The sequence below is a fragment of the Cynocephalus volans genome, chromosome 10 (genome assembly GCF_027409185.1).
Source record: "Cynocephalus volans isolate mCynVol1 chromosome 10, mCynVol1.pri, whole genome shotgun sequence".
Taxonomy (NCBI): Eukaryota; Metazoa; Chordata; class Mammalia; order Dermoptera; family Cynocephalidae; genus Cynocephalus; species Cynocephalus volans.
This window is the reverse complement of record NC_084469.1, coordinates 36,172,909-36,199,016: the sequence shown is the minus strand read 5'-3', so window position 1 is coordinate 36,199,016 and position 26,108 is coordinate 36,172,909. Positions and strand designations below refer to the sequence as shown.

General features: G+C 43.0%; 1 protein-coding gene across 2 annotated transcripts in view; it reads right to left on the bottom strand.

Moving 5' to 3' along the window:
* NTN1 (netrin 1) overlaps positions 1–26,108 on the bottom strand; it is a 184,325-nt gene that overhangs the window by 139,492 nt on the left and 18,725 nt on the right. The gene's annotated exons all lie outside the window — the stretch shown is intronic.

The window sequence follows — 26,108 nt, the reverse complement described above, 5'->3', positions numbered from 1 at the left end:
CCACTTCTCCAAGCCTTCTCCACCTCCCAAGAACTGTGGGACTCTGCTGGTTTGACCACAGTGTTCCTCCACTACAAAAGAACATGGCAGTCCTTCCCCAGTGAAAAGCAAACGACCTAAAGTGACCCAACTGAGGTCAATTTTATGCATTTACGCTGTGTGCAGTAAGTCCAATTTCCTCTGGCAGATGTCATTCTTGCCTCCCTGATGCTCCCCTGACCGGCCCCCAGTGCTCACAGACACACTCAGCTGCGCAGGGCCCTGGTGGTTTGGACTTGCCCTCTTGGGTCTTCCCATCTGCCTGGGTCTTTTTTTTTTTTAATTGAGGTGAAATTCCACAATATAAAAATAACCATTTAAAGCACACGACTCAGTGGCATTTAGTGCATTCACAGTGTTGTATACCACCATCACCTCACTTCTAAAACATTTTTGTCACCCTCAAAGGAGACCACATACCCACTGAGCAGTCACTCCTCGCCTCCCCTTCCTCCAGCCTCTGGCAACCACTAATTTGCTTTGCCTATTCTGGACATTTCACATAAATGTAATCATAGAACATGTGACCTTCTGTGTCTGGCTTCCTTCACTCAGAATGACGATTTTGTGGTTCTTCTACATTGCAGTGTGCATCAGTATCTCACTCCTTTTTATGGCTAATATTCCATTGGATTGACACATCATGTTTTGTTTATCCACTCATCCAATGATGGACACTTGGGTTGTTTCCACCTTTTGCTTATTGTGAGTAATGCTGCTCTGAACATTCGTGTACATGTATTTGAATACCTGCTTTCAATTCCTTGGGGTTGGGCATAGGAGCTGAATTGTTGGGTCATATGGCAATCCTATGTTTAGTTTTTTGAGGACCTGCATAAGTACCTCAATCTGTCCTTGCTCCATTTTCCCCTAGGTTACTTGGGAGCAGGACCCACACCTCAGACACCTGCATAGTATACCCAGGCCCCAGCAGTGTGCCTGCAGTACAGTAGGTAAGCATCACAATGTAGAGGACTTACTGTGTGCCAAGTGCTGTTCTATGTGTGCTACATGTATTAACTTATTTAATGCTCATGTAACCTTCTGAGATATGTACTATGATTATCCCCATTTTCCAGATGAGGACACTGAGATGCACAGAAACTAAGGAACTTGCTCAAAGTCACATGACCAGGAAATGACAGAGCCAGATGAGAACCCAGGCAGCCTGACTCCAAAATGTGGGCTCCTAAACCACTGCACCACAGCCTCTCTTGTGTTGTTTTCCTTCAGCTCCTTAAAGACAAACACTGGGTGAGGGGGCTTCCCAATACCGAAGGCTCAAAAAAATACAAATGGTCAATCCCAGTAACAGAACTCACAACAGAAAACATCTAGCCTCCCTAGCATCTACTGCCAAATTTTTTTCATTCTTTTCTTTAAGCTACCCTTTTTATTGAGTGCCTACCATGGGTCAAGCATCTTATGTAGGCCCTAATCTTTTCAAAAATTCTGTAGGGAAGGTATAATTATCCCCATTTTATGAGTAAGAAAAGTGAGGTTTTTAACACACAATGCTCTTTTTTATTATTTATTTATTATTTTTATTTATTTATTTTTTTGAAATGCTAACTGGGGCCATCTGGGGCCATTTAGAACCAGAACACAGAGACCTACACACTTTCATATACTATACTCAATATAATGAGATAATTAATGTTCATATGGATGTCCTGAGTTCTTAAGAAAAAGCTACATTATGTTTGAGCTCCGTTTAAAAAGGCAGATAAGTATAAAATGCATTTCAGAAAAACTGTTATTCAAAATGAGGAAGATGAAATAAAAAGTGTTGTACTTAAGCCACATGTAATTTTCTGGAAAATTTCCTTACATGGAGCTGCTCAAACCTGATCAGTCAACGAGGCTTTGCTATGGGTCAGCAATGCTGACTTCCCACTTGATGGTTTCTGGGAGATGTTTTGCAAACAGCAACCAGCAGATGAATTATAAAAACAAGGAAGAAACAGCAGCCAAAACATTATAGAACAGAAAATACCTGAGAAGTCAACGTCAACAGGGAGACAAAGGTGTGTGAACCGAAGAGAGGAGGTTAGCAAGGGACAGACGGGTCATGCTGTTGACCCTGAAAAGCAAATCACCAGGAAGGACAAAACGCAAATGAGGCAGTGATAACCCTGGCCAATCCCTAGGAATCAGACTCAGGGGTCATGGGATCTACGTGCAATCAACCAGTCACATTGAAATTGAGAAGTAAGTGATGACATTATTTCAGCCAACACGCCCCAGTTGCCTGTTGTTTATATATATAGTAAATTCAGCCAGGTCAAAAATAAGGTTGGATAGTTGGTCCCAGGCCTCTCTTTACAAACTGTGTCCCTGGGGGCCCTAGGAGTCCTTTGGTCATGCTGGAGGTGCAGCGGGGGGTGGGGGGGCGATGAGGGAATGACAGGGCCCTTGGGGGGTGTGTGCGAAAACAATACACCTCAGCCTCCATCTTCAGCAACACCTTCTTCAGCCAGAGCAGCTCCACTGTTACCTGTTTTCCCCACTGAGTTTCCACATAAGATTGTGCACGTAGAAAGAATCCTGAGGACAAAAAGCACGTGAAAAGCAGGTTGGGCAAGAAGGCAGCCCTATAATATCACAGAGGGGTTTGCCTAGAGGGGGTGGGGCGCCCAGCAAGCAGCAGGCACAGAACACATTCTCTTTACTGTCTCCTCTCTCCAGCGTCTCTTCATCCTTGATACTGGACCAGCCCCAAATCCTATCAGTTCTTCCTTCAAAAGGCCGGCGCCACATCTCCTGGGTAGAAATCCTATTTCTGGACTCTGAGCAAAGCCTGGGCAAGCTCGTTTGAGTGCTCCTGTGTCATACTCCAGGACCGTGGGTACATTCCCAGTGAGCTGGGCCCATGGCCTCACTCTCCCCTGGACGGTGCCCCACACCACAAGAGTGCCCTTCTATGGCCCAAAACTGCCCTGGGGCACCACTCAGCACCCTGCACAAGACAGAACAAGGACACAACCGGGGGGCTGCTCATAAATATTCAGACTGGATGGCACCAGGAGTTAGTGAACCCACAATGAGCTGAGGACAGCTTAACCACCCTACCAATCAGCATGCTGCCCCCAGAACTTTGCAGTTTACAAAAACCACTACGCTTGCGCACTAGGAGGAACAAAAGTGCAGACAACTGCCATACGACCTTCCATCTGTGATGCTAGACTGGAAAGGACAAGTCAGAGCAAAAGTGACTCCACTGTGCGTGACCAATGGCAGGAAGCTAATGCAACTCACATGGGCCCATTAGGCCTTAATTACCCTAGCTCCTGCCCCCCAGCCAAATATTCCTCCCCTTAGTTAGGACGGAGAAACACCCCGTCCCAGGACAACATATAAACCCTTCCCTTAGGAATCCACGGGGGGTTCCTCCTCGTTGGAGAGACCTGTTCACCCTTTTTTCCCCCCTTATATAAAGATGACCAGTGAGGGGATCCGAACCCGTGGCCTTGGTGTTATCAGCACCACGCTCTCCCAAGTGAGCCACGGGTCGGCCCGGCCCCGCCTGTTCAGTCTTCTTCGGCACGTACTTTCACTTTGCAGTAAAGCCCTGTTATGTTCTCTCTCTCTGGCCCTTTTTCCTTTCTTTTCGTTGGTCCCTGTGAAAGCTTTTTCTTCACAGCTTGACCAAGAACCTGCAACTGCCATCGGGTACCACCTGGATCAGAACCTACCTGCTGAGCAGTCTAACAGATCATCCAGCCCAGGGTCCTTCTCTGCTTCTCCTCTGTCCCCACTGTCCACCACCAACCAGACAGGCCACAAGCCCTCCAATGGCTTCCCAGGGTCCTCAGAATAAAACTAAACTCCTCATCATGCCCACAAGACGACAGGCTTCCCATCAAGCCCATCAGGAGGGCGGCCCTCCTGCCCTCTTTTCCTCTCCGCCTTCTCCCCTCTGGCCTTCTCTCTGTTCCTCAAACACAGCAAGCTGTTTCCCGTATCAGGACCTCCACACTTGTTCTCTTGACCTGGGATGGTCTTACCTCCTATCTCTGCAGGCCTGGCTCCTCCTCTACGTTCAGATCTCAGCTCAGATGGCATCTCCTCAGAAAGGCCTCCCCTGGCGCCGCGTCTACGCTGCGCTCCAGTCACTACCTGCTATGAGCTCCCATCCTCTCACAGAACGTCAGCTTCGGGAGCAGAGTCTCCGCTTGTCGGCTGCAGTGTCAGCAGCGTTTAGAACTCACCTGGCCATCGTGGGCGTTCAATCACTCACGGTGGGTTGAGCAAGCGAATGGATGCCAGCGAATGAATGAGAGACTGCGTAAGTGAATAAATGAGTACAGGAATAAATGCAGCGAGACGGGCAGACATATCTCAGAGCAGATGGGACTCACCCAGTGGTCCTCAAATCAACATGTTGCCCTTTGCCCAGAGGGGCTGAGACCCAGCAAATTCCAGTCCAGCCTCTACTGAGCCTCTCTGGCAGCCATGTAACCCAAGCGAGATGCTGCCAAGAGGGCATGTGTACTCTGTTCCTCTTTTTCATAACACAGATAAAACTTTTACACTGTCCATTTAAATCACCATTGTTTGGCCCTCCCCCAAGGAAACTTAAAAACTACAATTCCTTTCTCCCCTCATTTTGCCCCTTTGTTGCAACAGAAATGCTCCATTTAGCATTCCTAAAAGGCCATTAGCATCCCAAAGCTCTTGTTGTGCTGCCCGGCTGGAGGCTTGTGTTCCTGATGGACGGCTGGCTTGGCCGAGCTAGGGCCGCAGGGCCCGCGGAGAGGCTGATGCTGAAACGCAGCCCCTCAATGCCCCTGCCACTTGGCAAAATCTCCCTCCTGCTCGCCCAACTCACGTTGCCCTCTCGTTTCAGATATTTAGCATGTATTCTCATTTTCCGACGCTTGTTCTGAAGAATTTCTCTCTCTCCCCCTTTCTGCCTCATAAGGGCACCTTTTGATACATATTGCATGGGGGAAATTTTTTCATTCCAGTGAAAGACGCCCCTCCACAAGGAAAAACGAATATCCCCATTATAGAACAAACAGGGGGGTTAATCCTTCCCTCGCTGCCCCCCTTCCCTTCACCCCCCACCCCCGTTCAAAGAGAAAGCAGAAGCCATTTCCCCCCGTGAGGCAGGTCGCACAAATCTGGGCAGGTGGCCCCCACGATGAGGGCTCTTATGATTCCATGCTTTGGACTGGCCTAAATAAGTGATTCCCCCTGAAGTTAACAGCTCGTCAGGGATCCACTCTGTATGGGACATTGTTCTAAGATAATCACCCCGCTGTCGAAATTAGCTTGTGAATCAGACAAAAACCCTTCTTGGAAACGCTAACTCAGTTGCTAGGTTCTTTCTCCGGGAAAGAGAATCCTGTTCACTGTCAGTCCTCCGTTCCCATCAGACTGGATTCTCCTTTTTCATGGCAGCCTCACACTTCCTACCACAGTCAAAAAAATCAGTCATGAGGCATCAGATGGGGATTCCCTGCCAAAGCAAACACACGACCACCCAGTCCCTGGGAAAGGCAGCTAGGCAGCACTGAAGAATAGGTCCTTGAGTGACAGGGATGTATGTGCCTGACCTGGCGAGGCTGAGGCACTTGTGGTGAGTCGGGCTACCTCTATGAGACCTCAGTTAAAGGAGGCAAAACACTCCCCTATCACCCATGAAACCACTAGCCCCATGAGCCATTTGCTGGCCCTTCCTACATGGGTCATTTCATTTGGGTTAACAGATTCCCTTAATTTCTGGTGAGTGCTCTCCAAATAGACTGCCCAAGGGTGAGAGACTGAAGGTGACTCTTTTTCATACTTTTCATTGATGTATTGATCCACTGTATATGTATTAAGCATCTGGGATGCTAGGTCCTGAGGAAGCAGAGATAACAGCCAGAGTCCCTGTCCTTGAGGGGATTTGAGTCAGCTGGAAGTGGGGGGTGAGGGGAATTACCTAGGAAACAAAGCATTCTATAGAACATCAGAAGCTCTGTAGCTAATGCCCACAGAGGACCTACTATTAGGGTCAACTAATAGGTTAGAGGACCTAACCTATTAGGTTAGATTGGACTTTTGCTGCAGGACTTATTTCTGTATTGGAGAGGCAAGGGAATGCAGTGATTTTCTTAACTGGTTAATTTCTTATAAAGTAACCATTAGTCCAGACTTTTACAAACAGCTCTCCCAAACCCCACAGGTCATAGCAGCATCAGGAAGGGCTAATTCCTTTTCATATCTTGCGGGTATTGGAAGAAATGGGGCTGGTCCCGGAGAAGGGCTTAGGACCAGGGTCAACAAACTTCCTGTAAAGGGCCAGATAATAGCAATGTCAGGCTTTGCAGGCCACATGGTCTTTGTTGCAACTACTTAACTCTGTTGTATCCAAAGCAGCCACAGACAGTATATAAACGAATGGGCGTGGCTGTGTCCCAGTAAGAGTCTATTTACAAAAACATAAAAAACGGGCAACAGACAGAATTTGGCCTACAGGCTAGAGTTTGCCAACTACATTGTCGTCAAATTCGACACTAAGAAATAATCAACTTTGGGCCTGGTTCTTCACTAATTTAATGAATTCAATGAATAATCCACATAATAATAGCAAACTCAGTTAAGTCATAAATTTCCTAAAACCAATGCTATTCTAAAAGCAGCTATTGAGGGCCTACTCTGTGCCAGAGGCATGACAGGGACAAGAAGAGGAGAGTGATGTGGTCCCTCTCCCCCAGGGCTCATGCCTGTCAGCCATGGGTTAGGCAGGATTTTGAGTTGATACATAAGTAGTATCATACTCTGCATAGCATGGAGTCCTGTCCATGAGCACACAAATAGATTTATGTACTTACCTGCAGCATCATGTTCCAAGGAGTGAATACACTGGTTTATTTAGCCATTAAGTAAACCAGAGAGAGAGAGGCTGTTCTCTCTCTTATATGTACGTATACATATATGTGTGTGTGTATACATATATATATGCACATGCCAGAATGTTTGTCCCAGACTTATTGGTAACGAGAGATAGATGCACTTATGACCAATAAGTTTAAGACAAACACAATTGCACATGCTCTTTTATGCATGTGTGTATTTCTCTAGGGTGGGCACTGAGGGGTGGAATTGCCGGGTCACAAGGAAAGCACATTTAAAATGCACTCGGTCATTCCAATGTTCCATCATTGTGTCTTTAACTCTGGCTCACCTTCTTACAAATGTGTACCTTTGGTCCCAAGGGAGACCCAAGTGACAGACATGGAGGGGCCTATGTAAAAACACGGACTGAAAAACTATCTATTTTGCTTTATTTTAAAATAATGAATTGGGGGTTGGGGGATAGGGAGATGTTGGCTAAAGGATACTGCAGTGGATTGAATTATGTCCCTCCAAAACTCATTGAAGCTTGAATTGTGTCCCCCAAGTTTTATGTAGTAGAAACTTAGCCCCCAGTGTGACTGTTGAGGGTGGGAAATCCTATTATGGTAATTGGAAGGTGGAGCCTTGAAGAGGTGATTAGATTGTAGGACCCTGTGGTAGTGAATGGATTAAAAATGGTGGTCAGGGGTGTGGTTCTGAGGGCTTTAAAAGAAGAGAGGAGAGTCTCTCTTTCTCTGCTCTCTCTACTCAGCCATTTTGCAATGTGATACTCTGTCGTCACTGTCACCACCACCAAGGCCTTCACCAGCTACGTTCCCTGGACTTTGAACTTCTCAGCCTCGGAACCCGTAAGCAATGAATTTTGTTTTCTTTATAAATCACCCAGTTTCAAGTATTTTGTTGTAAGCAATAGAAATGGACTGATACAGATACAAAGTTACCTTCAGGACGAATACGCTCCTGGAGATCTATGCTACAGCCCGGTGACTCCAGTTAATAATAATGTACTACATACTTGAAAATTGCTAAAAGAGTAGATCTTAAATGTTGGGGAACACACAAAAATAACTATGTCAGGTGATGGATATGTTAATTTGCTTAACTATTTCAAAATGTATATGTATATCAAAACATCACATTGTATATTTCAAGTATACACAATTTTTATTTGTCAATTATACCTCAATAAAGCTGGGGAAAAATAAAATAAAATAACAGGTTAAGAAAACCAACCCAGCACATGCAGCCGATACTATGCAGTGAGGGGCCAGACGGAGGACAGGTACAAGGACCACCAACCTTGGGCCCATAGCCCAGTGTCAGCTGTCAGCAGAATAAATGCCCTGGGGGCACTGGCCCTCATTTACCTCTCATGAGTGGGACCCAGGGTCAGCAATGGGAGCCAGGGAGGACTTCAAGGCAGGTTCTCAGCATTCCTGGAGTGGGGGCAGGAGAGCTACCAGGGATGGCTTGGCCTGTCTGTAAGCTCCAAGCAGTTGGATTCTGAACTCAAATGCCAAGCCAGGCCTGGCACTGGCCAGGTTGAGCCTTCCTTTGTGTCTGAAACCCTTTTTGTTTGAAGTTGGTGTGACTTTAAGCAGCCTGCCAAGGAGAGCCTGTGAGAAAGCTCCCAGGCCAGGCTGTGTTCCCGGAGCCCCTGGGGTGCTCTCTGCCCTTGCCAGGGCCACTTCCCCATGTCAACCTCAGGCAAAATCCCCCTTTTCCGTGATGCACCTTTTCTCAGCTACTGAGCCAGAATGCGTAGATAGCTCCTTGCCAGGCTGAAACAGCCCAGCAGAGAGGAGTGAGTCTCTTGCTCCAAGGCAATAGGGGGACCAGGAGCTGAAGTGTGGAGAAAACATCTTTGAGTGCTTGAACTGTAAGGGAGGGCTGGCATTTCCTGAGCGTCTGGTAATACAGGCATGCATTTAGCATTTCACATACATCATTTCATTCACCCCTCCCTTCAACTATCCTAGGACGTAGATGTGATTATCCCCATTTCACAGGTGAGAAAACCAGGGCTGAGACGTTCCAAATCTAGCTGGTATGTTACGGAGCTAGGAGCCCACCTGAGGCATATATGATTCCAAAGCCCAAGTTTTTTCTATGACACCAATGGTTTTCCAACTGGTACTCATGATGCTCGAGGACAGTGACTTTTTTTTTTTTTTTTTTTTGTCGTTTTTTCGTGACCGGCACTCAGCCAGTGAGTGCACTGGTCATTCTTATATAGGATCCGAACCCGCGACGGGAGCGTCGCTGCGCTCCCAGCGCAGCACTCTACCGAGTGCGCCACGGGCTCGGCCCGAGGACAGTGACTTTTTAAAAAATTTTTTTCAATTAAATTGAATTAGAATTATTTTCAATTAAAATGAACTAACTTTAGACTGACAAAGAATTGCAAAATGGTGCAAAGAATTTCTGTGTACTCTTCACTCAGCTTCCCCAAACGTTAATATCTTACATACCCGTCCTACAATGATCAAAACCAGGAAATTAAAATTGAGGCAATGCTATTATCTCACCTACAAACATTATTCAAATCTCACCCACTGTCCCACTCATGTCCTTTTCCAGTCCAGGATGGATCCAATCCAGAATCTCACATTATGCGTTTAGGTCTCATGTCTCCTTAGTCACTTCCAGTCTGTGACAGTCCCTCAGTATGTCCTGTCTTTAATGACCTTGATACTCTTGAAGAGTACAAGCCTGTTATGTTCTAGACCATCTCTCATGTGGGATTATCTGATGCTTCATCATGATTAAATTCAGGTTATGTGTTTTTAGCAAGAATCCCACAGAAGTGATGTCCCCTTCTCAACACGTTATCAGATGGCACATGCTGTTAGGGTGTCCCATTCCTAGTGATGTTAATTCTGATCACTTAGTTAAGGTGCCATCTGCCAGGTTTCTTCACTGGAAAGTTACTTTTTTCCTTTTATAATCGTGGGAAGATTCTCTGACTAGTATTTTGCAAATATTCTATTTCTCGTCATATTTTCACCCACTAACTTTAACAGACCTTGTGATTCCTGCCCGCAACCACTTGCTGGGAACTTTTTGCCAAATGGTGATTTTCTATTTCCGCCACTCTTTCTACATTTATTATTTGGAATTCTACTGAAAGGAAAAGTGGACAGTAACTCTCAAAGCTCTGTGTGCACTTGTTTCACCTAAAGCATTAGCCAAAGTGCAGGTTTCTAGGCCCCAGCCCCAGAAACCTGACTTCATTAAACCAGAGGAAGGCTCAGAAATACACATTTCAATAAGCATTTCCCATTCCCCCACAGGAGATTTTTTGTTTGTTCGTGTGTTGTGGCACTGGCTGGTACATGGATCTGAACCCTTGACCCTGGTGTTATCAGCACCACGCTAAACAACTGAGCAAACGGGCCAGCCCAGTTTTTTTTTTAATCGAAATATAATTTACATACCATATAATTCGCCCATTTAAAGTGTACAATTCCGTGGTTGTTAGCACATTCACAGAAGGTTGTCTATTACCGCTATCTAATTCAAGAACGTTTCAACACCCCCAAAAGAAACTCCACACCCATTAGCAGTCACTCTTCATTCACCCCTCCCCTCAGTCCCTGGCCACTGCCTTTATGGATCTGCCTATTTTGTACATTTCATATAAGTAAAATCATATAATGTGATTTTATAATTGTGACTAGCTTCTTTCAATTAATGTGATGTTTCCAAGGCGTATCCACGTTTTAGCATGTATCAGCACTCCATTCCTTTTTAAGGCTGAATAATATTTCATTGCATGGGTTTTCCATATTTCACTTACCCACTCATCAGCTGATGGACATTTGGACTGTTTCCACTTTTTAGCCTTATGAATAACGATGCTATGAACACTTTTATACAGGTTTTTCTGTGGATATATATTTTTGTTTCTCTTGGATACATACCTAGTAGTGGAACTGCCATGTCATATCGTAACTCTATGTTTAGCCTTTAGAGGAATTATTTTCTAAAGTGACTGTACCGTTTTACATTCCCACTAGCAGTGTATGAGGGTTCCAACTGCTCCACACCCTCACCGACACTTGTCACTAGCTGTCTTTCTGATTACAGCCATGCTGGTGGGTGTGAAGTGGTATCTCGTTGTGGTTTTGATTTACATTTCCCTGATGGCTAATGATGTTGGGCATCTTCTCAAGAACTTATTGGCCGTCTGTATATCTTCTTTGGAGAAATATCTATCTAAGAGTTTTGTCTGTTTTTAAATTGGGTTGCCTTTTTGTTGCTGAGTTCTAAGATGTATTCATATATTCTCTCTATACACTACACCCTTACATAGGATTTGCAAATATTTTCCCCCACTGTGGGTTGTCTTTTTCATCTTCTTGATAGTGTCCTTTGAAGCACAAGTTTTAAATTTTGATGAAGTCTAATTTATCTGGGATTTTTGGTTAGTTTCCACACAAGATTTTAATGCAGATGGTGTATGGGCCACTCTGTGAGAAATTCTCCAAGGTTTTGATAAAGATAATATGGAGGTCACACTTTTACAATTTATTAGCATAAAGTTGTTCATAGTATATACCTTATTTCTGTTTTTAGTCCCTGCCTGAACTCTCCTTATGTCTATTTTTCATTCCTAATGTTGTTTATTTGTGTCTCCTCTTTTTTACTTGGCCAATCTTTCCAGATATTTGTTTATTTTATTAGTCTTTCCAAACAACCAATTTTTGGCTTTGGTTGATCCTCTCCGTTGAATATCTGTTTTCTGGTTCATTGACTTCTGCTCTTATTTTTATCTCTTCCTCCCCCACTCCCCCCCTTTTTTTTCTGGCTTATTCTGTTAGTTTTTTTCTTACTTCTTAAATTAGATACTTAGCTCATTAATTTTCAGCCTTTCTCATGGTTCTGGTATTCTGTGAAACACACTCCTCTCTTTAGCATCCGGTCCTCCTTCCATGAATTAATCACCCCTTGGCAGGAGGATGAGGAGAAACAGAGGCAGGCGTGGAGTTGGGTAGCCTGTCCATTCCACTAGGAAGCCACCTATTGAAACACTCTTCTGGGGAACTCCTGGGGGGTGGTGTTGGCATATCCCAGAGCCAAACCAAGCCATTTGGGGTCATATTTTATTATGAGAGGTGGCACCTCATGTCAGTGAGTCCTTGTGGCATCACCATCTTGTCCTTGCAGACTGATTGCTATTTCAGCAAATCTCCTTTGCCAGGCCAAAAGGCAATGAGGCAGATGCCCATGGAAAGACAGAAAGGAGCCAAAGCAATCAACTCAGCCCCAGCTGTCGGCTCAAACTGCTCCGCCTTTAGGCTAAGAATCATCCTGTCCTTTGCTTCTAATCCTTATTTCCAGTTAACTCCATTCCTGGCACCACTTAGTAGTGAACCCCAAAACCATCATCTGAATGTGAGCACTGGAGGGACTAAGAGATCATTTGCCCAACTCCCTCCGTGCACCAAGGAAGAGACTGAGGCCCAGGTCACGGTCTATTCAAGTTCATGACACGGTATTTTTTCTGGTATCATTATAAAATAACCAGCTTTGTGCATAATGCATTCTCCTTTTCAGATACTATTTTGTTTTGCCCACTTTTACTTTGTGTTCATTTGCCTTATGTACTTTTGCACCTCTCTTAATTTTTAAAAGGTTGCATGAGTTTGTCACTTAATTTGTCAAAGACTGAGAATTACATGTTAAAGTCTTCCACTAATATTGTGTTTTGGCCCCAAGGAAGCAAAATGAAAAACAAGGATATAGAGTATCAGAAGAATAAAATCCCAATAAAATTTATTCAATAGATATATTGAACTTTGTACCCATAAAAATAGAGTTCTTTTTCATTTCCCATGGAAAGCTGACAGAGATGATCACACATATACACATGAGATTATTCTAAAAAACAAAAAAACTATACCAGCTGCAACAAAACAAAACTGGACATTAATTTTTAAAAATTGTTTGAGGGCTTAACTCCCTGGGAATGAAAATCCAATTCATAAATAACTCCAAGAACAACAACAACAAAAAAATCAAAACTATAATGACACTGTTGTAAAATGATGACAATGAGAACAGTACACATCAACTTATAGGAAGTGGTCAAAGCTACTCTAGAGAGGAAAAGTCATTGCCTTAAATGGTTTTACTGCTAAACAGGAATAAGAAAATTATATTTATTGAACTCAGCATTCAACTCAAAAACTTAGGAGGACCACAAAAAAGCCTAAGAAATTAATGAAGATTAAAAAAAAAAAAAATAGAATTAGAAAACAACAATTCCAGCCCGGGTTTTGTTGAAAAGAAACCAATTAAAAGCATTCAGTAATAAGCAGCAGCCTAGAATAGTAGTTTAGAGCACCAGCTTTGAGAGCAGACAGAACCTATTTAAACTCCAGCTCTGGTCTCTGTATTTGTGTGACTTTGGACAATTTCTTAACTACTCAACCATTTGTAAAATGGGAATAACAGAACTCTATTCACCGAGTTGTAAAGACTTTTAAAGTTAGCCAGTGCATCCCAAGGTACATGGCACAGGGTATAGCACACAGTGCATTTTTAATAAATATGATCAGGTGTTATAATCATCACTTTCACAGAAGAAAGGAAGCAAACAAACCTAAGCAAAGAGAGAGTGAGAACAAATGTTCAATATTAGAAATTAGAAAGGTGCTATAGCGAAATATGAAAAATTTTAAAAATGTTTTTAGTGATTAGTATTTACCACTTTTTGCTTTAAAAAATGAAAATCTGGCCAAATGATTGCTTCCTTGGAAAATAAATTACCAGATCTGACTCAAAAAGCAGTTGAAAATTTCTTGAATAAACACATAAGCATGGAAGAAATTGAAATGGTTATCAAATAACTCGTTCCAAAATAGCCAACAGCCCAGATGGGCTAATTCTAGCAAATCTTCAAGGTCCAGCTATTTCTCATGCTACTTAAACTATTCCAAAGCATAGAATAGAATGGAAACTTCCCACTTCATCGTAGAAGGTTAGAACAGCCTTGATATAACAGGCAATAGAAAGAGAAAAAACTTCAGACAAATCTCGCTTTTGAACATAGAAATAATAATCCAAAATAAAATATTAGCAAAGTGGGCTGGCTAGTTAGCTCACTTGGTTACAGCATTGTATTGGTAACATCAAGGTCAAGCAAGAGTTTAGATCCCCATACTAGCAAGCCGCCAAAAAAAAAAAAGAAAAAAAACCCAGCAAGGAATAATATATCACCCAATAGACTTTATCCCTAGAATACTAAAATAGTTCAAACTTAGGAAATCACAAAAACACAGTAAGATACCCCCTCACACCCACCAGAATGGCTACAATCAAAATGATAGATAGTAAATGCTGACAAGTATATGGAAAAACTGGAATTCTCATATGTTGCTGGTAGGATTGTAAAATGGAGCAGCTGCTTGGAAAACAGCCTGGCAATTCTGAAAAAGGTTAAACATGGAGTTGCCCTATGACCCAGCAATTCCATTCCTAGGTATATACCTAAGAGAAATGAAAACGCATGTCCATATGAAAACCTGTACACCAATTGTTCACAGCAGCATTATTCATAACAGCCAAAAAATGAAAACAACTCAAATGTTCACCAGATGATGAATGAGTAAATAAAATTTGGTATGTTCATACAATGGAATATACTGATACATGCTATGACACAGATGAGCCATGAAAACATTAATTGAAAGAAGTCAGTCACAAAAGGCCACATACTGTATGATTCTATTTATATGAAATGTCCAGAATAGAGACAAAGTAGACTGATTGCCTAGGACTGGGGTGCAAATAGGGGTGGGTGATGGGAAGTGGCTGCTAATGGGTATGGAGTTCCTTTTGAGGATAACAACAATGTTCTAAGATTAATTTTAGTGACGGCTGCACCACTCTATGAACATACTAAACACCATTGAATTGTATACTTTCCATGGGTGAATTGTATGGTATGTGAACTGTAACTTAGAAACCAATTAATGAAAGTCATTACATTAATAGTCAAAGCAGAAAAACTGTATGATCATTTTGACTGATATCTAGAGAATTAACATTCTTCATATTCTTGGGTTAAAAAAAAAAAAAAGGCAAACCTCCCAGTAAATCAGGAATAGAGGTCACTCCATTAAGTACAATAGAGAATATCTATCTTTAACTAGCAGCAAATATTTAGTGATGAAACTCTAGAAATGTTCTCACTCAAATCAGGATCAAGACAAGGATGCATCTTACCATTACTTTGAAGTTCTATGCAATGCAGTAAGACAAGAAAAATAAATGAAATGTACAAGTATTGGAAAAGAAAAGCTAAAATATTCAAGATCTGTGGATTATAGTTGAAGTCCAAGAGAAGAGAATTAACTGAAACACTATGAGAACTAATTTAAAAAGAGTTCAGTAAAGTTGCAGGATGCAAAATACTTACATAAAAATCAAGTCTTCCTATATGTCAACAATACCCAATTAGAAAATAAAATGAGAAGGAAAAAAATCTCTTTCATAATTGCAATAAAAATTATAAATACGTAGATGCAAACTTTCTTTAAAAGTGTGTCACTAATATAAAGAAATTTATAAACTCTACTGAAGGGCATAAAAGACAACATAAATAAATGGAGACGTTCCATGTTTCTGGATTTTAAGACTTAAAATTGTAAAGGTATCTACTACACACCTACTGGAATGGCTAAAAGTGAAAAGATTGGCCATATTAAATTCTGGTGAGGAACTGGAACTGGAGAAACTGGAACTCTCATACACTGCTGGTATAAATGTAAAGTAATTACAACCATTTTGGAAAACAGTTTGGTAGTTTCTTAAAAATATACACCTATTCTATCATCCAGCTATTTCACTCTTAGGTATTTACCCAAGAGACAAAAGTATATTTCCATGCAAAGACTTATACAGAAATATTCATAGCTGCTTTATCTGTAATGGCCAAAAACTGGAAACAACCTAAATGTCCATCAGCAGGTGAATGGACAAATGGTGATATATCCATGCAATGGAATACTACCCAGAAATAAAAACGATTGAACTATGAATGCACGTATCATCATGGATGAATAAATAACCAAAATAACCACACAGAATAAAAGAAACCAGACCAAAAAATATACACTGTGTTATTCCATTTATATAAAACTCTAGGAAAAGCAAACTAATATATGACAAAAAGCGCAATGATGGAAAGGAGCAGAAGGGATTACCCAGGAATATGAGGAAACATTTTGAGCTGATGGATATGTTCTTTATCCTGATTGTGGTGATGGTTTCATAGGTATATACACATGTCAAACGTATCAAATTATACTCTTTAAGTATGTGCAATTTATTGAATGCTGATTATATCTCAATAAATCTGTTTTAAAAATTCATCTGGAAGAATTAAAGAGAAACACATAAGTACAATTTTTGGTTTGGGCCAGACTTACCCCCTACCCTAATATCACTAATGGAGACATTTAAATAATCAAATCATTATACACAATAGTCATGTTGATACAGTTACAATTTAAAAACGGTAAAGTTATTATCACCAAGTTCATTTTAACAACACTGCCATCAAATTAACAAGGGCACTGTATTGAAACTTGACAAATTCATCAAAACCCAATAAACAAATTAATAAACAAATAAATAAGCATGCAAAAATAGCAATGAGAATAACTGAAAAAGAATAAATGAGTGAATACTGAGCCCACCAGATATTGAAATGCACTATCCCAACAGATAGGAAATCCAGAAAACAGATCCAGATTTATATAATACTTAAGCATTTAAATAATACGGTATCTCAAATCAGTGACAAACAATGATGTTTTCTGATAGTCATCACTGAATAACTGGCTAACTATTTGACGAAAATAATGGATATCCTTACCTCACACCATATGTCACAATTAATTCCAGATGGATGAAAGATTAAAATATGCAACTTCAAGTTCTGGCAACAAGGTGGGCTGAGGTAATGCAGAACCCCTATCACTGCAAACATCTAGAAATACTAGATGAAATGTAATTTTGAAAAATATTTAATGCATAACAGATCTCACAAGAAAGAAAAGAAAATCCCCAGGTGCTAGGGGAAAGAAGAATCTGAAAGTTAAGGTGTTAGGAGAAACACCGAGACCCCAGGAATCATGAAGTGTCAGTAGGAAGGGAGATGATGAGGGGGTAAGAAGACTGGTTATTGGACCTGGAAATGGGCCTTAGTGGCTTTGGCTCACACATGCACACACACACACACACACACAGGAGGTGAGGCCTAAGGTCTTACACACACACACACACACACACACACACACACACACACACACACAGGAGGTGAGGCCTAAGGTCTTACAAGGCCAGGAGCTGCAAATGAGACCCCTGCATTCTTTCTTTTATCAAATATTTAATGAGCGCTTACTTATGCCAGGCCCCCTATGAAGAAAACACACAAGGATTCCTGGCCTTATATAAATTTACATTCAAACAAGTGTTAAAAAGGAACAAGTGGGAGTATGAAAAGACAGTTAATACACATAACGAATAAGTAAATTAGTATGCTAGAAAGTGATGTAAGTGTAATGGGGAAAATCGGTAAGTAGGACAGGATAAAGGGTGATCTCGTGAGTGCCTGTGTGTATGAAAGACACAGAGAGACAGACCAGGAGGGGTAGCTGTTGGCAGTACTAAATAGAATAGTCAGGGTGAGCCTCATGGAGAAGTGATATTTGACCAAAGACCTGAAGGAACTGATGGGTCATCCACCGGGATATCTCGGCTTATCGGATGCCCAGAGGGAACGGCCCGTGCCAGGGCTGTAAGGTGAGTTCCTGTCTGGCCTGCTACAGTGAGGACGCCTGGGGGCTGGAACAGTGAGTGAAAGAGAGAGTGCCAGGAGTGAGGAAGCAGGGGCCAGACCCCACTTTGCATCCATTGTAGGGGCTCTGGTGTCCTCTGAGTAAAGGGGAAGCTGACACACAAGGCAGTTACCTCTGACTGTTGTGCTAAGAATAGATGGGGGAAGGTAAGTAGGGGTCAAGGGTAAAGGCAGAGAGGCCACTTATGGAACTGTAGCAGTAATCCAGGTGGCAAAAACCTGGATCTTCCAAATGCACCCTGAGTAAAAGGGGGACTAAAAGTCTACCCATCAGCCGAAGATGACAGCAAAAGCTTGTCTTATCCAAAGTTCTGAGTAAAGAGAGAGCCTCAGTGAGTGAGAAAATGAAACCTCAGGCCTGGAAGGTTCGGAGGCCAAATGCATACTCCTCGATTGATACAAGAATTTCAAAGATGATCAATTAACAGAAAAATTGGTCCCAGTCCAATGTTACCTCTAGGATATCTGGCAGAACCAGTACAAAGTCACTCAACAAGGGCATTTCCATAACTAAGACCAGTGGGATTTCCACAAAATCCCAAATAAAGATAAGCTCACAGTCAGAAAGTACAAAACACATAAGGAAATCATTCACGGTGAGCAAAGGTCAGCAGACAAAACAAGCAGGAGGATCAGTACCCCCAAGGTAAGGTCATCCATCAAACTAACAAGGACTACAGGATAAGTCACATTGAAGACTATCAGGAAAAAATGATGAGCCAAAGAAGCCGGATATTGAAGAGAACATACAGTGTGATTTCATTTATACGAAGTTCAAAAACAGGCAAAACTAAATCTATGGTGTTAGAAGTCAAGGTGGTGGTCAAACTGGGGGCTTGGTGGTAGGAAGGGGCACAAGGGGCCTTCTGGAAATATTTTATTTCTCGATGGCAGTGCTAGATACGCGAGTGAATTCACTTTGTGAAAATTCATCCAGCTGAACACACATGATTTAAAGAGAGAAGATTTGCTGGCTGACACGCTGAAGAGCAAAGAAGGAGCAGGTTCCATATCATCCCCTACCCCACCCTCCACCCCCACGCCCTCCAAGTACAAGAGGCGAGGAGTGAGAGGCAGGAAAGTGCCAGCAGAGGGCAGGCCTAAGTGAGGTCCCCCAATTAGGCCCTATGCAGTCTTTTGCAGGAACCCCAACAAAAGGGAGAGGGTGGAAGATACATCACTCAAGGAAAAAACTAAGCCCAGGGAAGTAAAGGGACTTGTGCCAAGTCACCTTTGCTTCCTAGTATTAACAGTCTTCCTTAACAGGGTGTATACGAGTTAAAGATGAGAGGCGACCTAGTACAGTGGTGAAAAGCAAGAATCTAGAGCCATGCTGCCTACATTCTAACTCCAGCTCCACCACTGCCAGCCTTGTGACCTTGGACATGCTACCTAACCTCCGTGTGCCTCAGTTTCATCATCTATTAAATGGTATACAAATGTAAATTTGTACAACCACTTTCTACTAAACACATATGTATTAGTCCGTTTCCATTGCTTATAACAAAATACTCAAAACAGGTTGATTTATAAAGAAAAAGAAATTTATTGCTTACACTTTCTGAGGCTAGTTAGTCCAAAGTCCTGGGAACACAGCTGGTGAGATCTTTGGTGGTGGTGATAGTGATGGCAGGGTATCACATTGCAAAAATGGTGGAGCAGAGAGAGAGACAGACTCTCCTCTTCTTTTAAAGCCCTCAGAACCACACCCTTGATCACTATTTTTTTTTTTTTCTTGACCGGTAAGGGGATCACAACCCTTGGCACGGGGTGGTCCGCACCATGCTCAGCCAGTGAGCGCACCGGCCATCCCTATATAGGATCCGAACCTGCGGCCTTGGCACTACCAGTGCCGCACTCTCCTGAGTGAGCCACGGGGCTGGCCCCTGATCACCATTTTTAATCCATTCACTATATCATGGTCCTACAATCTAATCACCTCTTCAAGGCGCCACCTTTCAATTACCATAATAGGATTTCCCACCCTCAACAGTTACAGTGGGGATTAAGCTTCTAATATATGAAACTTGGGGACACACTAATATATGAAACTTGGGGACACAATTCAAGCTTCAGTGAGTTTTGGGGGGACATAATTCAATCCACTACAGTGTAACAACTATCTATTAAAGCTGAACAGATACCTATATCCTAGGACCAAGCAATACCACTTCTTGATACCTGCCCAGCAGAAGTGCATTCAGATGTGCATTAAAGGCATGGACAAGCACGGTCACAGCAGCACTATTTTTAATAACCAAAACCTGCAACAAGCCAAGTGTCCACTGCAAGTACACTATGATACATTTACATCAAAGAGTACTGGACAGCAGTGGGAACTGATAAACTACTACTACACAAGGAAAAATACCACAAATTGCAGTGTCAAGAGAAAGAAGCCAGAATATGATTCCATTTATATGAAATTCAAAAATAATCAAAATCATATACAATTAATATTTGTCAATTAAAAATTAAATTAAAAAATCAAAATCAACGTATGGTGGGTAGGGGGCCTGGTAACCGGAAGGGGGCACAGGGCAGCTTCTGGGTGCTGGTATGTTCTTGGTGTGGGCACTGGTTAGGCAGGTGTGTGCACACGGTGAAAAGACTTTGAGCTGAACACCTGTGATTTGTGTCTTTCTCCCTCCATCTGTTCTTTTGCAATGAAGAAGTTTACTTAATAATAGAACCCCCTCATCACAGAGCTATTATGAGCATTAAGTGAGGCAATCTTTGTAAGGCACCTAGACCACAGCATGGCAATAGTAAGGACTACAGAAATGGGTGCTGATAATAGCCCAAAGTCTAGAATGAGAACCCTGCCTCTGGGTCTCCTTGCTATACCCCTCTTCTGAGCCCCCCTTTCAAGGCACAACAAGAGGGCTCCTCACACTCTGCCCCCCACCACTCAATATATCAAAGGGATCTTGAGCTGTGCCCCCAGGACAGTAAGGCATCGAAGGCACAGAGAGCTTAAGTAACCTACCCATGAATTCTCTCCAGGTCTGAGCCATGAAGTGAGACAGGGCTGGGTCTGGGAATAAAGAGTTGGCTTGAGATTGACCCGCCCACCTCCGAGGTCTGGCTTCATTTGGGGGGGAGGAAAACAAGTTGGCTGCAGGGCTGACGGCAGGGGGCTGGTGTCCAACAGCTCTACCCTGGGGCCACCCAACCCAAAGGTACTTTCATGTTTCGGATGCCAAATTCTGTAGCTGTAAACACAATGTGTTTCCTTTTTCACGCTGGGATTGAAACTGTTATTGTTCGGCACTTTCTGTGCTGGCTGAAATGGAAGCAGAGCACTGAGGGCAGTGGCTTCTGAAGGGTCCTTGTCCCCCATACCACGCAGGTGTGAAGAACCTTTGCGTGGGGGAAGCCCCAGGGAGCCTCTGCATCAGGGCCCTGACCCAGGTTGGGGCATAATTTCCTTCGAGTGTGGGGCAGTGATAAGCTTTTGTCTCAAAATCTGATGCTGTTCTGGAGGACATGCCCAGGAACCTCAGAGCTGACATTCCTAGGAAGATCACTCTTTTCAGGGAATCATCGTTTCTCAAATTCTTGGCATGGAAGAAAACAAAAACACTATGACAGAACAAATGCAGAGAGAAAATGTGACGTGGACTAAAATCCAATCCTTCCATGTACAGGAGCCAGATCCCAAACCCACTGCCTCTCAACCCAAACCCATTGCCTCTCAAGGATCTCAGCAGACAAGTTCCTCACCCTGGGGACCCATCCATGTTTATGCTTTAGTACACGTGGACAAAGATTTACCTTTTCAAAACATATTTCACCTGCGGGGAGGGCATCTATTTCACACTTCTTTACATGTTCAGACCCAACAGAGCCACCTGAACAGTGAACACTCTAGAAATGTCCACTTATAAGGTACTTCTCTGTCTGCAGGCTGGAGTGGGGGCAGGGGGAGGTCTTCTGGGACCAAAAAAGGCAAATAGCTTTCATCTCATGAGCTAATTCTGCCTAAGGAGTTATGGCTGCCTAGGGAATTATATTGGGGATTCTAATATCGTAAGATCATTTCTGGACTTAGCAGGAAAGCGTACTGCAATTGATTAGCAGTATCTGCCCTGGTTTCAGAATGGGAAAATGGTGGTGCATGTGCTAGGTACTCACCAAAGCCACTCCAAGCAGATGAAATTAGAAGCCCTGACAATGACAATCAAGCAGGCAGGAAGTGTCCATTGCTTTTGGACTTCAACTATAGACTGTAACACAGCATGCAGGCTGTAGGGAAACTAAAAGAAATCTATCTCATTTCTGTATTTGGGACTCAGTTATTCAAAGCCAGCCCCTTTAAAGGTCCTTTGGTACAGATTGTCTAAGTTAAGTGTGGAGGCTCTGGAATGTGTGGAAATTAGACATGACAACCAATAATCTAATCTCTCTTATCTGTAAGCAGAAAAGGATCCATGGAATATCTAGAAAATCTAGCAAGAGCACTAGCAAGGAGGAGGCATGGTCAGGCCCCCAACTAAAACGTGACCACATGCACAGAGAGCTGAGACCTCACATAAGCTAGTCCTGAATCCTCCAGGAAGACAGACTTCCAGTACCTTTTTCCAGACAGGCACTAGTTAAGTTGGGAAGTGAACTGGGGTATTGCTTTCTGCCTTTCAGTTTCTCACCCAACAAATTTACTTTGTCCTCTGAAAAGCCACCCCTTTAAATGACCTGGAAGTCTATTATACTTACAGAGTCATCTTTCTTCTGGGTCTTCTTCATACACATAAATGTACTACGACATGAATTCATTTCAACTTAACTAGCTAGTACACTAATCCCAAAGTCGGAAGGCTCAGGGACCTCCAGGGATGGCCCCAACATGGGCAAAAGCAGAGCACACTTTTCCATTCCTTGGCAGTACCCCTGAACCATCAGTACACCTGTCCCCCCAGATGGCATCTTCCCTTGTGCTCTGAGTGCCAGCAGCTGCCTCTGACAGAAATGTCCATCATGAAGGAGGCTTGGGGCAGGGGCTTAAGTCTTGGGAGAAAAAGTCTCTGACAAGAGCCATTCCGCATCTCATCAATCACATGACCACAGTGCCTTCTCTCCATCAGTAGGCAGAACTGGCACAAAATAAAGTAGACAGGACTGAACAAACACCTAGACAAGGCCTTCCAGGAACTAGGGATGGAAAGGGAGCAAAATCTCTATGGACAAGGTCTGATCATTAGAATGGGTCTCTGCTTTGTGATATGGGGGGAAATTCACATAAACCATATAACTATAAAGGTAAATTAAAATTTACTTCTGATTTTACAATAGAGATACATTTTTGGACTAAGAATACAGGAATGCAACAGTGAACTTACTACACTGTGCTACACAAGTCAACCCTCATGACAGCAGAGAGCTTTGAGGCGAATGTCCATGTCTAGAAGACTGGCCAAGGCAGCTCACTTATTTCAAGTGCTATGCAGAACCATCCCTCCTAGCTGGTTATAAAAGGACATGGCTTTTATGTGATCAGCCTTCGAAACAAATGTTGCTGATACCCCCTGCTCTCTATATATGAAATGGTTTCACTCAATAAGCCAAGATGTGCCCTGCAGACTTGTCCACACTTAGTCCTGTTTGTGTAAAAACTGCCCTTTGGTGGCAGGGACATTTGTTTTTGAAAAGCTTCCATTCCTTGTGGCAATCTAATTGAAACAAAGCACATATAAAGCACCCTGTATAATACCTGGCACCCATAGGGGGCTGTGGTCTGTCTTCAGGATGCAAATTGACAACCATCTTGGCCTGACATTCTTCACTCTGAAGTTCCCTGGCCACCCAAACGAATGCCACGCCTTCTGAGGCTGCGGAGACCACCAGGACTTCCAGATGACAGACAAAATGCTGTGGGCCACTCTACAAGTATTAGGCTTAAGTCCTGAGCATTTCAAAAGCCCTCTGAGACCTCCTGTCTCCCCGTAATAAAAGGCACTGCAGAAACCCAAGGTATGATTATCATTTCTGAAAAGAAGAAAAAAATACTGGCTCACAAAATATCTGTACTTGTGTATCCACAGATAAGGCTGTTTTAGAATCCAGTTCCCTAGAGAGCCATTTATTTTGGTGAAGCCAATGTGTATAGCAGATACTGTAGAAGCCATCAAGATAACACGAATAAAAACCCAGAGGACTTTTGAAGTGTAAACATAAAAGTCTATTAAGAATACAATGTTGGTTTAATCCCAAGACGAAAAATTTACTTAATGAAAAGCACAACTCATCTCAAGAAGGAAATATCGATACCAGCTGTGAGCAGAAAATGAGGGGATTCCTTCCAGGGAACATCTGAATTTCAACCCACTGCTTTTCCAATATTTACTCTGGACATAAAGTCTCAAATACTTTTCTGAGGATCTCATTTTTCTACAGGAGGAGGAGATCAGAGAAAAGTCTGGGCAGGGCTAAGGGAGAGCTTGGCAGAGCCTAGAACTGCACAAACCCAGTCCAGAAGGCTGACCCTGACAAACCTGCCTCCCCCTGCTCTGGGTATAGTAGGGAGCAACCTCCCTGCTTCAAAGCTCCTGCTCACCTCTTGAGGACCCCAGCAGAGACCCTCACTCCAGCTGCCAGGGGGCCAACAGAGATCAATGACTGCCTGGTGCTGCAGACTCACGTACACTGCACCTAGCAGCGCCGGGCCAGCGACCCGAACATGCCGTTCCCCATCAGACTCCTCTCTTTAGCAGCAACACTTACCCACTTCCTGGATTTTTTCAATACGTTCCAGCAATGGAATGGTGAGCACTAGGGGGGAAAAGAGAAGGCCTTCCTCGAGAGGACTTTCTGATTACCAGCTCGACTTCGCCACCTGTGAGGGAGATCACAGGCCCTGAAATCACGAAAGACTTGGCCATCGGCAACACATAGGGATGCTGAAAACCCACAGGAAAGTATTTAAAGCCCCTTCACTCACATTCCCCCTAGGCCTGATGGCTAAGATAAAAGAACACTTCTTGTATACAACTTCATGCATAAATAAGTATGAATACAGTAGACATGTAATGTAACATAATGCAACACAACTAGGGAACCACCACCAATTCTAGCAAGAAGTAACAAGTTGTTCTAGCTTTTCTCCTATACGTGGATGTCTAAGTGCCACTCATCCATCCATCCACTGTTCCATTCTGTGGAGAGGCAGCAAGTGGATGCAATAAAACAAAGCACAAACATTAGGCTGCTGTCCCAGCTCCATTACCTACTAGCTATGTGGCTTTGGGTAAACCATTTAACGTCTCTAGGCCATGGTTTCCTCATCTCTGAAATACGGACAATAATAGTGCCTATTATTAGCGCAGTCACAATGATTAAATTACTAAATTAACATGAGTGCTTGGCAAAGAATAAGCCCGTAAGGGTTGGTTAATCATGATAATGACAATAATTATAATAATTACTATGACTATTAAAAACATTCACTCATCTACAGCTATGTGCCAGGCTCTGGACTAGGCAACAAATAATTTTAGCCTTCTGATTTTGCAAGGGTCTTTAGCAGGGCATTGGATTTCTCATGACAATGCCTCCAATATAACCTCCCTCTCTTGCTGGGGATGAGGGTGGGCCCAAACACCAGAGCCATTTACAGCATGAGGAGCCCCCCGCCCCCTCCTGGAAACCATGTTTAAACAATTATGAGCATTATGTTGCAGGTACCCATGACCATAGGAGGCCAGCCCAGCAAGGTGCTCATCTTGCAGAGATGTCTTTTGTGAGAGTTTTGGGTTACAGCTGGGCAATGCAAAGCCATAGAGTGAGTCGCAAAACGAGTTTTCATAAGCTCGACCTGTCACAAACCAGGCAGGGGCCCATGCTGACATCCCCACAGTAAGATTAAACAGCATGCTTCGTCAGGCACTAAATACTAACACAGCTCCAACGTCAGGGGGACACTGATTAAAACTGATGTCAATAATTTATGAAACACAATATGGTCTTCAGATGCTCTTTTCAAAAAAAGGAAGCAGAAAAAAAGGGCCTAGCAACCCAGGTGGTTTAAAACTGTTCGTGAATTTTCCCTTGAATGTACATACCCCCCCACCATGCATGGGTGCTTCTTTACACAATGACTGTAAATGCACATGTGTATAAAAAAGCATGTGAACACTGATACATATGGGCGGAAGAAAGTATTTAGTTATTCCACTGAGAGCTGTCAAGGCTGTAACATTATACATAGTCTTGTCTTTCATATTGGTTTGAGGGTTTCTGTTTTTTTCCCCCACGGAAGAAATACAAAATGGCATTTAAAATAAAATTGGGCTTTACAAAAAGTTCACATTTATTCCACAGAGAACCCGATCTTGAAACAATACCAAAACTACCAAAA